The 17,982-nt window shown below is 44.0% G+C and overlaps 1 protein-coding gene and 1 pseudogene across 1 annotated transcript in view; one reads left to right on the forward strand and one right to left on the reverse strand.

Annotated features, from left to right (window-relative positions):
- Positions 1-17,982, forward strand: part of Cow (Proteoglycan Cow) — a 214,101-nt gene that overhangs the window by 114,479 nt on the left and 81,640 nt on the right. The window lies entirely within an intron of this gene.
- LOC145406260 (5S ribosomal RNA) lies at positions 17,806-17,925 on the reverse strand (annotated as a pseudogene).

Below are 17,982 nucleotides of genomic sequence, written 5' to 3' on the forward strand. Positions count from 1 at the left end.
GTGTGTGTGTGTGTGTGTGTGTGTGTGTGTGTGTGTGTGAGAGAGAGAGAGAGAGAGAGAGAGAGAGAGAGAGGTATAGGGGGAGGAAAGTTGGGGCGAAGTCGGTGGGAAAGAAAAGGAAAGTCTTGGGGAACTTTTATTAAAACAAGAAAGTGGAAATTCTTACGGAACATTGTGGAAGAAGAGGTGGAACAGTGGAACAAAAGAACGGGCCAGGAGTGGAACAACCCGTGGAACAATTGGGGAACGAGTGGAAGAGATTGAGCAGCGAATGTGGAGGGGGTTAGAAATAGAAGAGTGGAACAGCAGAACAAGAGGTGGAACAGTGGAACAAAAGAACGGGCCAGGAGTGGAACAAACCGTGGAACAATTGGGGAACGAGTGGAAGAGACTGAACAGCAAATGTGGAGCGGGTTCGAAGAGAGGAACAGCAGAACAAGAGGTGGAACAGTGGAACAACAAGGACGTTTTAGAAGTGGAACATGAACGATTATAGTGGCGTAAAAATGGTAGTTATAAGTGGAGAGATCTTAGTGTGGAGAGGTGGAAGGGAAAGTGGAAGAGTGGATGTGGAATTCTAATGAAGAGTAACAGCTAATTAGGTGAAGTGGACGGATGTTAGTGTGGTACAAAAGGTGGAACACTACAAAGACACACACACACACACACACACACACAAACTTAGCATGTACTAATCATATACGTAATCACACACTCGGCAGACAAAAATAAACACACACACACACACACACACACACACACACACACACACACACACACACACACACAAGCACAGATAAAGCATATAAAACACTCAACAGAAACACAATCACACACCTAAACAGGCACAAACATTCACATACACAAACCATCTACACATAAACCAAACAAACCCACACACACACACACACACACACACACACACACACCAAACAAGCCACTCAGGATCCCATAAAAACAGGTCAGTTAAGACCCTAATAACCCTCGACCCAATTCAAACATAATGATCATTCAGTTTCTCTTCACCTGTGGGAACTGGGACAAGCGATTAAGTTCCTATGTAAAATGCGATACGTCTTTTGAGGTAGGATTCCGTCTCCTTGGTTACTACATTCTAAGCCCTGAAAGCTGGGTACACCTGGCTTTCACCTGAGTTAAAAGGGGTTACGGATCTGTCAGGTGAGAGGAAATGGAGTATAATTAGACAGGTATATAGAGAGGTAGAGCGAAGGAATATGAGAAGATACGATGGTTAAAGACACAAGGTGAGATATACTCTCGACTGGCACGCACGCACGGACGCACACGCGCACACACCTGAATATAAACACTTCTCAACAGAGGTACACAAATAGCTGAACAAAGTAGGTCACACACACACACACACACACACACACACACACACACACACACACACACACGAATTAAAAACCACAGCTAACCACAAACACCCATTCACTCAATTTCTTTAAAAACCATCCAATTAGACACGAACCATCCTTGATCCCCCTGGGTGGATGGCTGTAAGGCTAATCACACACACACACACACACACACACACACACACACACACACACACACACACACACACAGTTCATGCAGCTTAGTCTTAACCCCCTTTTGTACACACTGACAATAGGTCTCTCTCTCTCTCTCCTAACCAGAGAGGAGAGAAAGAAAGAGAGCAGGAAAGAGGGGAAAAGTGGTAGGGTGCGAAGGGGAGAGAGGGGAGGAGGGAAAAAAAAGGGGGGAGTCTGTAAATGAAAAAGGGGGAAATCTGCCTAAGCCTCTCCAGGAATTAGAGAGAGAGAGAGAGAGAGAGAGAGAGAGAGAGAGAGAGACCCCCTCCAAAAAAAAAATGAGAATAATAATAATACACTTTACAACTGGCATCAAAGGCCATTATTTACACAAACAGACTCTATGGAAATGATGATTGTAGATTTTTCCATTAATATCTACGTTACAAATACATACATACATACACACACAGAATACATACATACACATAAGAGAGGCTACACACATACACAGAGAGGGTACACACATCCATTCATACATACAGGGGACGTACATACATATACACACATACATACATAGAGGTTACGTACATATATACATACTCATACATATATACATGGGATAATTGCTGTAAAGGGTTAAATGTACCACGTAGAAATGAAGGCAGGGCAACATGACTCTAGTTCAAATCCTGTATGCATTTGGGTACATATATACACCCATGCGCTCTCTCTCTCTCTCTCTCTCCACACAGCTCATTACTCTAAGCTTATGTCATTACACACAGCATTCAGCCGGAAAAAACTCGCTCCATACTTAGTGCTAGGTCATGGCTACACACACACACACACACACACACACACACACACACACACAGATACCCACGCATGCATACACACTGACCTGCATACACAGTTAAAATCTCTCTCTCTCTCTCTCTCTCTCTCTCTCTCTCTCTCTCTCTCTCGTGTGAGCTAGTTCACTTGTAAGCAGTGTAGTGGAGTACGAGTTAATATTCTGCCGTGTGTGTTGGGGAGGTAAAGAAATTAGGGGAGAGAGAGAGAGAGAATTTTCACAAGCTAGAAACTTCCCCCCCTCTGTGTGTGTGTGTGTGTGTGTGTGTGTGTAACAGTTCCTCAGGTCGATTCTCGGTACGAATATCTATCAGGATGTCTACGTGTGTATATATGTGTATGTGCGTGTATGTGTTCCTACGTTCATGTGTATGTATGTATGTGTGGGTATGTGCGGGTAACCAGATTAAGAGGACCCCTAACAAGATCCCCTCCCCCTTTCTCCTCTCCCCCTCCCCCCTTTCCCCTCACCCCCTCCCCTCCCCTCCTTCCCCTCTTTCCTCCTCTCCCCTCCTTCCCCTCTTTCCTCCTCTCTAACTCCTTCCTTCTCTAAAAATCCTTCCATTCTTCCTCTCCTTCCCCCCTCTTAATCCTTCCTTCCTTTCTCCTCTCTTCCTCCCCATCGCCTCCTCTCTTCTCTTCCCTCTTCTCTTCTCCCCCTTCCCTTACTCCCTCTCCCCTTCTGTATTCTGAACTCACTCTCTTCCACCCCCTACCCCGGCCCCTCTCCTCCCCTTCCCCTTCCTCCTCTCGTCCCTCTTTCTCCTCCCCTCCCCCCCATGTCCGTACACTCTTCTCCCCTCTCCCCTCACCTCTGCCCCTTCATACCTATCCCCCCTTTCCTCCCCTCCCCCTCCTCGCTGGAGTCCTGTCCTCGCTGTTTGTTCGCCATTCCTCTCTCTCTCTATCTCTCTCTCTCTCTCACACACACACGATGCTTTCATTCTTTCTCACTGTCTAAATTCTCTCTCTCTCTCCATCGCCTCTTCCAATAGATTCCTCTTTTCCTCTCTCCTCCTCTCCCTCTCTCATCTCCACCTCTCCTCTTCCTCCTCCCTCTTCCTCATGCTTTCTTCACCATTTTCTTCTTCTTCCTCTTCGTTCCATCTTTTTATTTTTCTTTATTTTTACTCTTTCTCAACTTCCATCTCCGTCTCTCCATCCTTTATTCAATGTTTTTTTTTTTAATCTTCTACCTACTGCTCTTTTCCTCTCCTTCCTCCTCCTTTTCCCTTTTTCCTCTTCCCTTTCTACTCTTCTTCCTCCTCTTCCTTTTATCCTTCTCTTCCTCCTGCCTATTTCCTCCTCTTCTTCCTTCTCCTCCTCCTCTCCCCTTCCTCCTCCCTTCTTCTTCCTCCAGAATTCCTTCCTTCTTTCACGCCCCTCACATAAACCAAACTATTTTTTTTTTATTTCCATGCCACCCTTCGTTTTAGTGCTCTCTCTCTCTCTCTCTCTCTCTCTCTCACACACACACACACACACACATACACAAAACACACACACACACACACACACACACACACACACACACACACACACCGCTCTTCATTTGGCCTTATCTCTCTTCCTTCCTCCTTCCTTCCTTCATTATTTACCCCCTCTTTTCCTTCTTCATAAATTCTTTCTTCCTCTTCTCTTTCCATCCATCATTTCTTTTTCTCCTTCCTTCCTTCGATATCAGACAATATCCCTCGCTTCCTGTTTCCTGTCACTTTCTTTTACTGCCTCATTCCTCCTTTACTCTCTCTCTCTCTCTCTCTCTTTCCTCTTCCGCGTTTCGACACCAATATTCCTCCTGTCATGTTATCCTTTTTCTTCTTCATCCTCTTCATTCTGCTTAACAATTCCACTTCCTCCTCTTTCTTCACTTTCTTCCTCTTTCATTTTCTATCGTCTTCCAGTTCCTCTTTTTCGTGTCTTTAATTTTCTCTACTTTCTTTAAAATTGTCTTCTTCTATATCTCGTCCAGTTTTTTGTTTTTGTTTTTTTTTTAGTTTTTTCTTGGTCTTCTTTTTCTTATATTTCTTCTCCTCTACTTCCTTGTTTTTTCTTTTCGCATATATCCTAATTTTCGTTCCTCTCTCTCTCTCTCTCTTTTACTTCCACTAACTTAAAGGCCATTCCGGGTTACTGGGTACCTCTTGGGTGTGCACGCGCGTGTATACATGTGTGTGTGTGTGTGTGTGTGTGTGTGTGTGTGTGTGTAGTGAGTCAGAGAGAGGGGGGGGGCATAAAATAGCGACTGGACACCAAAACTTTTACCCTTTCCCGATGTATGTCCGAAAACCATTGACTTCCTTCCTTCCTTCTCTGCCTTCTTCCCACTTCCTTGATCTTTTCGTACATGCCTCCCTTTCTTCCCTCCTTCCTTCTTTGTCTCCTTCTCACTTCCTTGATCTTCTCTCTTCCTTCCTTCCTGTAACTTCTTCCTTATTTCTTCCTCATTTCTTAACTTCCTCCTTTTTCCTGTCTTACTTCTCCTCATTCCTCCACTTCCCGTAACCTCTGTTTCCTCCTCCTCCTCCTTCCCTCTCCATTTTCATCTTTTTCTCTCCACGTTCGTCTTGCCTCTTACCTGTCCTCCTTCTTTTTTCTTCCTTCATCTTCTTCCTTCCTCACGTCTTCCTCTAGTCATTCAGTTGTCTTGTCTTTTCTTGTTTATTTCCTTCCTCTTCTTTCTTTTCCTCTAAATATTCTCCCTCTTCCTTCTCTTCTCCCCTCCCTGTTTCTCCTTCCTTCTCTTCGCTCCTCCTTACTCCTACTTCCTTATCTTCTCTCCTCCCGATTCCTTCTCTTCTCTTCTTCGTTTCCCTTCTCTCTCATTTCCTCTTTCCCTCTTCCTTCGATCATAGTCTTCCTTCTTCCTGCCTATCTTTCCTATTTTTTCCCCTCTTCCTCCTCCCCTCATATTGATTTCCCCTCTTCCTCCACTTCTTTCTTCCCCATTCCCCTCCTCTGCTTCCTTCCTTCCTCTGGCTATGTTTGTTTCTGCCATTTTCTTGATTTTCTTAGCCTCCTTCTTTTCCCTTTCTTCACCTTGCTCCTCCTCTTTTCTCTCCTCATCCTACTCCTCTTCTTCCTCCTTATTCATCCTCTTCTTCTATCTTCCTTCCCTTAGTTCTTTTTATCATCCTTTTGTCTTTGCAAATTTCCTCTTCTCTCCATTCTCCTTTTTCTTCCTTGCCCTTCACTTACTGTTTTTATTTTCCCGTTATTTCTTCTTTTATCATCCCTCTTTTTCCTCCTTATTTCCTCTTGTCTTCATTTTCCCTTTTCTTCCCTACCATTCTCCTCTGAGTCATTGTCTTTATTGTCTTTACTTCCCTATCATCCTCTCTTTCCCATTCTCTTCCCCAATTAATGCTTCCACTTCCATCTTTACTCTTTTGTCTTCTCTGTCTTCCTCTCCTTTAATCCTTCCTTTATCTTTCCTTCCTCACCCTCCCCTCCATTTACCTCTCCTCCTTCCTTTTCCTTCCCTCTTCCCTCCTTCATCCTTCTTGCCTACCCTCGCTTCCCTATCCGTCTCTCTCTCTCTCTCTCTCTCTCTCTCTCTCTCTCTCTCTCTCTCTCTCTCTCACCAAATTAATTACTTGGCAGATTAACAGGGTTGCCACCCCTCTCTTTCCCCTTATATTTATTCCCTCCTATGTTATTCCTCTCTCTCTCTCTCTCCTTCCTTCTATCTTTAATTTCTCCCTTTCTTCCTTCCTTCTCTTCTTATTTCCTTCCATCCCCCTTTTATGATCCTCTTCCTTTACTTCTTCCTTCTTACTATGTGCCGAGAGAGAGAGAGAGAGAGAGAGAGAGAGAGAGAGAACCAGTAGGCTAGGAAAAAATCAGGAATACTGGAGGGAAGTAAGGATGGGCAAGAGGGATGGAGGAGGGAGGAGGATAGCTGAGGGAAGGAAAAGGAAGGAGGAGAGGCAAATGGAGGGAAGGGTGAGGAAGAAAAGATTAAGGAAGGATTCGAGGAGAGGAAGACAGTGAAGACAAATGAGTAAAGATGGAAGTGGAAGTATTAACTGAGGAAGAAAGAGGGAGACGAGAGAGGATGAAGCAAGAGGAAAATAAAGGCAATGGAGGATAGAAACTGTGAGGATATCAGACTAGAAAGTGAGGATATAAGGGCAGAAAGAGAGGAGGGATGAGGACAGTAGAAGTGTGAGGATAGAAACTGTAAGGATATTAGAAGAGAGTAAGGATATAATGTGAGAAACAGGAGGGATGAGGATAGAAGAGACAGAAAGTGAGGATAGCACGGAAGGAGAGACACAGGAGGGATGAGGACAGTAGGACAGAGAATGAGGATAGCATGGGAGAGGAGACAAGAGTAGAGGAGGGATGAGGATAGTAGGATAGTGAGGATAGCATGGGAGAGGAGACAAGAGTAGAGGAGGGATGAGGATAGTAGGATAGTGAGGATAGCATGGGAGAGGAGACAGAATACATGTAAATTGACTCAATAGTGATGTCAAGGTCGTTTTGTTCCTCCTTTCCTCACATCTCTTGCCCCTTTCCTCATTTCCTCTCCTCCTTTCCTCATTCCTCTCCTCCTTTCCTCACTTCTCTTCGCTCCTCTTTCCTCCTTCCCTCTTCATTTTGTCTCCTCACCTCTCTACGTTTTGCTCCTTCCTCTTCCTTCTTCTTCTTCTTCTTTAATTCGTCTTTCTTCCTTGCCTCCTCTTTCCTCTTACCAATTCTTTTCCCTTCTTCCTTGTTTCCTCCCCCCTTTCTTCTTCATTCTTTCCCCGCCTCGAATTCCCTCCCCTCCCCTTCCATCATTGCACCGCCACCACAACAACAACCTCCCCTCCTCCCCCAACCCCCTGACTAGTTCACTCAATTTCCTCTCTCTCCCTCCCTCCCTCTCTCTCTCTCTCATACATTTTCCCTTTTCTCTCCCCTTCGCTCCCTACCCTATTTCTTTCCACTGCCTCCTCCACCCCTCCCTCCCCACCTCTCTTCTCCCTCCCCCTCATTCCCCCTATACCTTCTCCCCTACTCTTCTCCCTTTTCCACACGTCCCCTCTTCTCTCCTATCCCGTCTACTATTCCTTCTTTTCCTCCCTCTCTCCTCCAATTTTTCCCCCTCATCCATCTCCCTTTCTACCTTCTTCCATCTCTTCCTTTCTCTCCTTTCCCTCCCCTTTTCTCCCACTCCACTCCTCTCAGTTCTTCCTCCTCTCCCTCCCTTACTTCCTCTTTCTTATCCCCCTTACTTCCTTCACTTCTTCCCTCCCCTCTTCTCTCCCACCCTCTCTAATTCTTCCTCCTCCTCCTCTCACTCCCTTACTTCCTCCTGCTCAATCCCAGATCTTCTTTCCTTCTCTACTTCCCTTCCTCCTCTCCCTGCCCTCCCACCTTCCCTTCCATCCTATCCTCTCTTCCATCTCTTCCTCTCTCCGACTCTTTCCCCTCTTCCTCCTCATTCCCCTATCTTCCATTCCCTCCATCCATCATTTCCATCCCCTCTCCCCAGCCAACCTTGCCTCCTCCTCTCCTCTGTCTCTCCCCTCTTTCTTTCATCCCTCTGTCCATCCTTCTTCCCCTCTCTCCTCCCCTCTCCCCCTCCTCCCCCGCCAACCCAATCCCCCAGTAACTCTGTCTCAGCAAACTTAGTGCCTCAAGTTAACACCACACCCTAACTTAGAGTGGCTCGGGGGCGAGGAAAGGGGGATTACACCCTGTTAAGTTGCCGCTCTTCATCAGTAGTCTCGTTTTTTACCACTTTTTTTTCACTTTCATTCCTACATTCTTGGTCGTTTTTATTGTTTCATCATCATCATCATCACTATCATCATCATCATTATTATTATCGCCCTCATCGCCATCATCAATACTACTACTAGCCATTATCATCATCATCACCACTGCTACCATCATCATCATCATCACTACCACCACCATTATTATCACTACAACTACCATCTCTCTCTCTCTCTCTCTCTCTCTCTCTCTCTCTCTCTCTCTCTCTCTCTCTCTCATTTCTGACTAAGAAGTTATATATATATATTTTTTTACACTATGAAGGCCATATTACCTCACTGGGATCCGCCAGGTCAGCGGGGTCTATGTATCACACACACACACACACACACACACACACACACACACGCTTATTTATATTTAACTTTTATTCACGTAACAAAAACATCTCTCTCTCTCTCTCTCTCTCTCTCTCTCTCTCTCTCTCTCTCTCTCTCTCACCTTTCACGCGTCACGAATTCATTAAATATCAGATAATTTGTCAGCGGAGTGGCGGGAGGTAAATTGAGAGAGAGAGAGAGAGAGAGAGAGAGAGAGAGAGAGAGAGAGAGAGAGAGGCGTGATTTACGACTCACAACGGGATGTAATTTGAAAACTTTGGAAGCCTGAAAAATATTGTTCTGGACTTGTCACCCCCCCCCTCTCTCTCTCTCTCTCTCTCTCTCTCTCTCTCTCTCTCTCCCTCTCTTATTTTACTCCCAGTCATTTAATCACTGACTTCCATCTCTCTCTCTCTCTCTCTCTCTCTTTCTCTCTCTCTCTCTCTCTCTCTTTCTCTCTCTCTCTCTCTTTACACAATCAACGAAAAAGGAAGAAGCAGCAGCAATCACACACACACACACACACACACACACACACACACACACACACACAACCTATAATAAAAATAAAAACTGCAAGACATTATTGAACACTGGTGAAACATTTCCGACTTTCAGAGGCAGGAGCGAGAGAGAGAGAGAGAGAGAGAGAGAGAGAGAGAGAGAGAGAGAGAGATGCTGTTTATAGTGGCTAGTTTATAATGAATATGACATGGATGATAAAGAAAGATTAGGTGTAAATCATTATTATTATTATTATTATTATCATCATCATCATCATCATCATTATTAAAGACAGTACAAACCAACGCTAATCCCAAACCAAAAAAAATATAAAAAAAAGAAAGAACCAAAGGCCAGAAAGACGAAGAAAAATGACACATACGAAGAAAAAGGAAAAAAGCGAAAAATTTTTGAGAGAGAGGATTTCAAAATGTCAAGTATTCTGTGCCTGAAAACTTTTTGCAATTTAATGGTCATTTTCTAAACTGTTCGTTCTGTGAAAAAGTTCCTGATCGTCTGAAAGGAGTGGGCGCTGGATTTTATGGATGGGAAGGGGAGGGGAGGGGAGGGGAAGTGAAGGGAAGGGAAAGGATGGGGTGGGGAGGGAAGGGAAAGGAGCGGAAGGGAAGGGAAGGGAAAGGAAGGGAGGGAAAGGGAGGGGAGAGGTAGGATAACAACATACGGTAGGTAGGTGGGTAAGTAAGGGATACATGAAGGTAGGTAGGTAGGTAGGTAAGAAGATACTGTAGACAGCTTGGTAAGTAAGTAGGTAGGTAGGTAGGTGGGTGGGTAAAGTAGAAAGAGCATATCTATCTATCTATCTATCAACTTCTATCTATTATTTTCATCAATCCATCCACTTCCAGTTGCCAAAACCAATCCACTTTCATCCAACCATCCACCTTCATATCCACCAATACTCCCCTCACCTGTCAAACCTAAATCCACCATCCTCATCCACTTCCACATCCAACAAATACTTTCCTCATCCACTTTGTTCATCCACATGTGAACAGTACTGTTATTTTTTCGTTCCTTCTCTCATCCACTCCTTCCACATAGTCATCCACTTAAGCATTACCCACTATTCTCTTTCTCCACACATCCACCTATCCATCCACATTTATCTTCATTTTTTTTTCAATTGTCTTTCTATCCAGCTGCTTTCATACCTTCTCCACCTCTCCATCCACTTTTCCACTCATGTTCCATCAAGTCTTCCACCCATCCATCTTCTCAGTCACTCAAACCACCATCCACTTCCATACAAACACTTTTTTTTTTCCACTTTTAATCAACGGATCAATCCACAATCACTCTTCCACACCTTCCACTCTTTCCCACAGACATCCACCCAAAATCCGCAACCATCCACCCATACCCCCACCGTTTTTCAGCTGTTCCACTTTTTCCTCCACTCACCAATACCCCGTTTCTTTCTCCATCTACTTACTAACACACAGAGATAATCCACCCTTTTATCCACTCGTCCATCGACCCACCCACTCCACACACACAGACAGCGACCATTGTATCCACTCCCACAGACATATCCAACCACGCCTCCACTCTTCCACCCATCCCTGCACGCACTCCTCCACACACCCCTCTTCCACTCAGCCTCTCCTACACCATTCAACCACTCTCCGCTCATCCACACACCCACCGTCCACCCATCCACTCCTTCCCTCTCCCACCATCCGCACTCCACTCCTCCACCCACTTCACTCTCCCACCATCCGCACTCCACTCTTCCACCCACTTCACTCTTCCACCTACTCCACTCGGGCCACTTTTGTTATTAGTCCCATCAAATCCACGGATATGGCTTTTATTAGCGCGATCAAAGTCTGCCTCGGCTCTTTTATTAGAAGGATTAGAGCTAGATTTTTTTCTATCTTTTCTTAGGCTGGCTTTTCTCACTTTTTCTTAGGCTGGCTTTTCTCTCTTTTTCTTAGGCTGGCTTTTCTCTCTTTTTCTTAGGCTGGCTTTTCTCTCTTTTCTTAGGCTGGCTTCTCCCTCTTTTCTTAAGTTGGCTTTTCTCTCCCTCTTTTCTTAGACCGGCATTCCTTTCTCTTGTCTTAGACTGACTTTCCTCTCTCTCTTTTTTTAGGCTGGCTTTTCTCTCTCCTCTTAGACTGTCCTTTCTCTCTTTCTCTCTTTTCCTACTCTCTTTTCTTAGACTGGCTTTTTCTCTCTCTCTCTTTTTTCTTAGGCTGGCTTTACTCTCTTTTCTTAGACTGGCTTTTCTCTCTCTCTCTTTTCTTAGGCTGGCTTTACTCTCTTTTCTTAGGCTGGCTTTACTCTCTTTTCTTAGGCTGGCTTTACTCTCTTTTCTTAGACTGGCTTTTCTCTCTCTTCTTTTTTAGGTGGGTGGGAGACGGTTTTCTTCTTCTTGGCTTTCTTCTTAATATTAGTTTCTCCTTTCTTGACTTTCATTTTATTTTCTTAGCTTTCTTCTTATCTTCTTATCTCTTTATTTTCTTATCTTTCTTTTTTATTTCTAATCTCTATATTTTCTTGGCTTTCTTTTTTCTCATTCTTAGCTTTCTTTTCTGTCTTTCTTAGCTTCCATTTAATCTTTTTTTGCTTTCTTTTTATCTTTCTTAATTTCTTCTTTCTTTCTTAGCTTTCTTCTTTTCTTTCTTAGCTTCCTTGTTTATTTTTTTTTTAATCTTTCTTAGCTTCCTTTTTTCCTTCTTAGCTTTCTTTAATCTATTTCTTAGCTTTCTTTTTCTTTCTTAGCTTCCTTTTTTCCTTCTTAGCTTTCTTTAATCTATTTCTTAGCTTTCTTTTTTCTTTCTTAGCTTTCTTTTCTTTCTTAGCTTCTTTTATCTATTTCTCAGCTTTCTTTTATCTATTTCTTAGCTTTTTGTACTGTTTGCCTTCCTGAGCCCCCTCTTTACCTATTTATCTATCCATCTATCTATCTTCACCTCTATTTTTCTATCTCCACCCTATTTTTCTATCTATTTATGTACCTTTATCTATCTATCTATCTATTTATGGGAGACTAGCTTTCTTAATATCTTTTCTTTAATCTATCTGTCTCCAGTCACCTCTATCTATCTATCTATCTATCCATGTGTCTATCTATCTAGCTATCTCTCCTTGTCTTTCTCTATCTTCGTACCTCTCCACCAATCTTTTCTGCTATTTACTCTTTCTCTCTATCCTCCTCTTTCATCTCCTTAACTTACTATATCTCTCTCTCTCTCTCTCTCTCTCTCTCTCTCTCACTCACTCTCTCTCTCTCTTACTTCGTCATCTTCCTCTCTTTCTTCCTCTATCCTCCTACCTCAATAACTCTCTCTCTCTCTCTCTCTCTCTCTCTCTCTCTCTCTCTCTTCGTACCTTCTTAACTTTACCCCTCTCTCTCTCTTTCATATCCCTTTCTTTATCTCTTTACCTCTCTTTTTCTTCTCAATCTTCTCTCTTTCTCGACTTCCCTAACTTTTAAAATAGCCTCTCTCTCTCTCTCTCCGTCACACATTATATTTTCCTACTTGTTATTTTTGACAATCATTCAATTCTTCCCATGGCTGAGAGAGAGAGAGAGAGAGAGAGAGAGAGAGAGAGAGAGAGAGAGAGAGAGAGAGAGAGAGAGAGAGAGAGAATTAGGTCATAAAAGAAGAAATGTCTGAAAAAATGGGAAGGGAAGTGAGACAGAAAAATAAAGAGAGTGAAAGATTGAGAGAATAAAGAGTATGAAAGAAAGAGAAAATAAAGAGTATGAAAGAAAGAGAAAATAAAGAGTATGAAAGAAAGAGAGAATAAAGAGTATGAAAGAAAGAGAGAATAAAGAGTATGAAAGAAAGAGAAAATAAAGAAAGTGTGAAAGTGAGAGAAAATAGACTGACAGAGAGAGACAGCTAGAGACACTCAGGAAGGGTATTGTATATTATTCAGGACGGAGAGAGAGAGAGAGAGAGAGAGAGAGTCAGAGAGAGAGTCGGAACAGGGAGGGAGGCACCTTACGCAGACAGGGTGATTAAGGACGAAGATGAGGCACGTTGAGGGCAGGCGGTCACGTAGGCATGGGGTAGGCAGGCAGAGAGGGAGGTAGGCAGGGAGGTAGGAATGCTGGAGAGGTAGGTAGGCAGGCAGGCAGAGTGGCAGGAATGCTGAAGAGGTAGGTAGACAGGCAGGCAGAGAGGTAGGAATGCTGGAGAGGTAGGTAGGCAGGCAGGCAGAGAGGCAGGCATGCTGGAGAGGTAGGCAGGCAGGCAGGCAAAGAGGTAGGAATGCTGGAGAGGTAGGCAGGCAGACAGACACAATAGGAAGGCAAGCAAGAAGGTAGGCAGAGGTAGTACAGAAGGTCGGGGGGATGTTGTGTGGGTAGGCAGGGTTGTGGGAGGTCCGTAGAGAGAGAGAGAGAGATAGGAAATAGGATGGAATGTTGAGAAAGCAAAATAAACTCGCCTCACCTCACACAACCCAATCAACCAAACCCCAACCCAGTCCAACACATCCCCACCCAGTCAAACCAATCCCAACCCAACCCAATCTAATCTAAATTACCTAACGTTACTTTGGCTGATAAATAAGCCTATCCTGCCCACCCCATCCCTGCCTAATTACCTGGCCTAATCCTGCCAAAGCCTACCCAGCCCTGATTACTGATGTACTCGGATGGGGTAATGAGAGGTGATTAGCCGGGAATGACCGAGTTGCTTATTAGTGGGCTACAGGTATTAGAGAGAGGTGGTTGATGGCTTGTTAGGTAGGTCGGTATGTAGCCTATATCAATATGTGTGTGTGTGTGTGTGTGTGTGTGTGTGTGTGAGGTGGACAGGTAACATGTAGGTACACAGACAGGACGGCAGGCAGGATGATAGGAGGGTAGCGCAAGTACTGAATATATATACACAGCATTGGCTATAGTTATCGCAATTGTAGGGAAACACGTTGATGGGTACTGCAGGTAGTTAGGTAGGTAGACAGGCAGGTGCAGAGGCAACTCCATAGGCAAATGCTTAAGAACGCTGGCCGACACAGAAACAAACAGGAGGTAGGTAGGTATCTATGATGGTAGGTAGGTAGGTAGGTATCTTTGTAGGTGGATAGGTTGGTAGGTAGGTAGGTAGGTATTTAGGTCGGTGGGTGGGTGGGTAGGTAGGTATCTATGTTGGTAGGTAGGTAGGCAGGTACGTAGGCAGGTATGTACTGGTAGGCAGGAATGTCGGTAGGATGGTAGGAATGCCGGGTGACATCAAGAGCAAGTGGTGGAAACACTGTTATTGAGTTCAGCTATCCAGGTTACACACACACCACACACACACACACACACACACACACACACACACACACACACCACACACACACACACACACACACACACACCACACACACACACGTAAACAGGCCACATATCGACACGCTCACTCTCACTTTCTCCCCCCTCTCTCTCTCTCTTACACACAAACACACACACACACAGATTAGATACTTTATTTCCTTTAATCCCTTGACTAATTGGGCGACTGAGGTGTTTTTCTCTCTCACTAAGCTTCCGACAGACTGACCAACACACACAAATAACACAGTAAAAGCTGGTAACACAGATTAAAACATAACTTACCAAATTATTATTATTATTATTATTAATTTTTTTTTATTATTATTACTACTACTACCCTACTACTGTTACCAACACTACTACTACAACTATTATTATTATTTTTATTATCTCTTTCTTCTATCTGATTTTCTCTTATTCGTCAAAGTCAGGGTAATTGATTCTCTCTCTCTCTCTCTCTCTCTCTCTCTCTCTCTCTCTCTCTCCACTAACGGGCTATTTTTCTTTCCACAGGTAAGCCATGTTCTCTCCCTTGACATCCTGTAGTGGTGAGTGTGGTGAAGTGTGGTGGTATGGTGAGTGTGGTGAAGTGTGGTGGTGTGATGACTGGTGAAGTGTGATGACTGGAGGTGTGATGAGTGTGATGACTTTGGTGATGTGATGAGTGTGTTGAAATGTGGTAAGTGTGGTGAAGTGTGGTACTGTGGTGAGAATAATGGATCTGGTAGGGATGGGATGTGGTGGTATGGTGAGCTGTGATGAGTATTATATGTGGTGGTGCGGTGATGAAGTGTGATGACGTAGTATAATGTGGTGTGATGACGTAGCAAGGTATGGTGTGGTGAAGTGTGGCATGATATGTGGTGATGTGATATGATGTGGTGTGGTGTGGTGGGAGTGCGGAGTGGTGTAGAGCGCCCCAGTGTGTGGTGATGTGGTGTGTAGTGTGGTGTGGTGGTCATAACAAAGGCCATTTATAAGTGCCGAGTGACGATAAAACGTGTGTGTGTGTGTGTGTGTGTGTGTGTGTGTGTGTGTGTGTGTGTGTGTGTGTGTGTGTGTCCATCCCAAGAATTCTATATCATCCTGGTAATGAAGAGGCTAATTATTACTCTACTAATGATCCGCGTGGGTGTAATTAAGGTGTACTACATAATACTCCTAATTAGTAAGCTTAAACGCACACAATGGGAGACACATTAGCCAAGAGTTATGGTACCGATATATGCAGTTACACCGTTATCTTGTTTACCTGTCTACCTACCTTAATTACTATCCTACCTGCTTTTCTTATCTACCTTGATTACTGTCCTGCCTACCTACCTACCTACCTGCAAACATATATACATATATAAATACATACATACATTAAACGCACACATACCTGCCTACCTTAATTGCTGTCCTACTTACCTGCCTGCCTACCTGTCTGCACCACCTGAAGTACCTAACATACCAAATTACTTCCGGTCCTAAATCATGTTCCTCATTTCCTTCCTCTTTAATTTCTGTCCCTCATTCCACCTTATTTTCTGTCCCTCTTTCCTACCTTCCTATCGTTATATCTGCCTTTCCTTCCTTCCCTCATCTCCTCCCATTTTATCTTCCTTCCTTCTTCCCTTCCTTTCACTCATCCTTTCTTCAACCCAACCAATCATTATACCAGTCAACCTATCTTCCTATATATCTATCTATCTTCTATCTATCATTCCTTTATTTCTATTTTGCTATCTATTTTCTATCCATCATTCCTTCGTTTCTGCCTATCTCCCATCTTTACCTTTTCTTCCTTCAACTCTACTTGCTAATCTCTCTAGACATTTACCTCCATCAAAGCAGTCAACTAATCTACCTCCCTTTCTATGGACCTACCTACCAACCCCACCTCATTTCTACTAACATGCCAATCTACCAACTACTAACCTCCCTTTCGACCGACCTACCTACCTACCTACCAACCGAACCTCATTTCTACTAACATGCCAGTCTACCAACTACTAACCTCCCTTTCGACCTGCCTACCTACCAACCAACACTCCTTCCTGCTTAAACTACCAACTTATCTACCTACCTACCTACACTCCTTCCTGCTTAAACTACCAACCTACCTTCCAGCCTACACTCATTCTGCCAAACTGTCTACTTACCAACAAGTCAACCTACCTTCCTTCCTACTAACCAACCTGCCAACCTGACTTCCTTTCTACTGACCTCCGTACTTACCTATCTACCCAGAGAGAGAGAGAGAAATTGGAGACAGTAAGTGAAACGTGGGTTGCATTGTCCGTAGAGTTTTTACCATTCCCTCCTCCCCCCCCCAGAGTTTTATTGTGACTGGATGTAAAGGTGTTTGTGTGGGATGGTTCTGTTTGTTTGCCTGTCTGTTTCCTTGTGTGTGATGTGGTTTGAATGCTGAGATGTGCAGTGTGTGTGTGTGTGTGTGTGTGTGTGTGTGTGTGTGTGTGTGTGTGTGTGTGTGTGTGTGTGTGTGTGTGTGTGTGAGAGAGAGAGAGAGAGAGAGAGAAATGTGAGGGAAAAAAAGCCAGAAGTGAGAGAGGGACGTGACATGACCTAAGGGCGAGCATGTACTCCAGTGGTCTCTCAGAATCGGGTCAAGGGTCACTTAGGTGGGTTGGAGTGGGAGGTTGGAGTGGGAGGCTGGAGTGGGTGTGGGCTGGGGTTAATAAGGGGGTGGGATTTTGACGCTGTTAGGGGGTAATTGAGTGGAGGGGATTGGGTTATTGAAGTGGTGATTGATGGTGATTGCTGATATGGGTGATTTATTTATTTATTTGGAATTATTATGTCCATGTGAAAGGGATGGAGAATGAAAGACTGACTAAGAGGGTGTATGTGGGTGAGGTGGAGGGGGGGAGAGGGAGGGGTAGACCGAGGATGAGGTGGAGGGATGGAGTTGAGAGGTATATGAGGGAGGGGGGGTGAGTTGGGGGGAGGGGAGTCAAATGGTGGGTGACAGAGTGACTTGGAGGCGTTTTGTCTGCGGCCACCCTTTGCGGGATTAGGGCGTCGGGCTACAGATAGATAGAATTATTATTATTATTAATATTATTATTATTATTGTTGTTGTTATTGTTGTCTGTTACTTTTATTATACTATTATTTACATTACTAATACCCTATTATTATTATTGTTGTTATCATTATTATTAGTATTATTATTATCTCATACTGTGATGATGATGATGATGATAAAAAAAAATGTTAGAATAAAAAAGAACAGAGAAAAACGTAATGACGAGAAGTGGACTAAAGTGGGGGATCTGAAAAATTGTGGAGTGGACTTGAGTGGTAAGAAGTGGAACAAAGTGAAGTGAAGTGGAGTAGAAAAAAGTGGAGTACAATAAAGATAAGTGGAGCTGGAATGAAAAAACTGGAGTGGAGAATAGTAAAATAATAATCCATCCATCCATTGCCAGACGCCATGTATCCCAGACGGGGTGGCCAATGGCTTAGAGTTAATTGTTTTACAGGGAGGGGCACCAATCCTCCACCAACCCCACTTGACACGTAGGGATGCCAACAGCATCTGGTGTTCCCAGGCGGTCACCCATCCAAGTACTAACCAGACCCAACGTTGCTTAACTTCGCTGATCGGACGGGAAGCGGTGTACTCAACGATGATGACGACGACAACGACGACGACGATGGTGATGATAATAATAATAATGAAGATGATAGTAATAATAATAAT

The sequence above is a fragment of the Coenobita brevimanus genome, chromosome 69, assembly GCF_032717465.1.
Source record: "Coenobita brevimanus isolate Jiangsu-jjx chromosome 69, ASM3271746v2, whole genome shotgun sequence".
Classification (NCBI taxonomy): domain Eukaryota; kingdom Metazoa; phylum Arthropoda; class Malacostraca; order Decapoda; family Coenobitidae; genus Coenobita; species Coenobita brevimanus.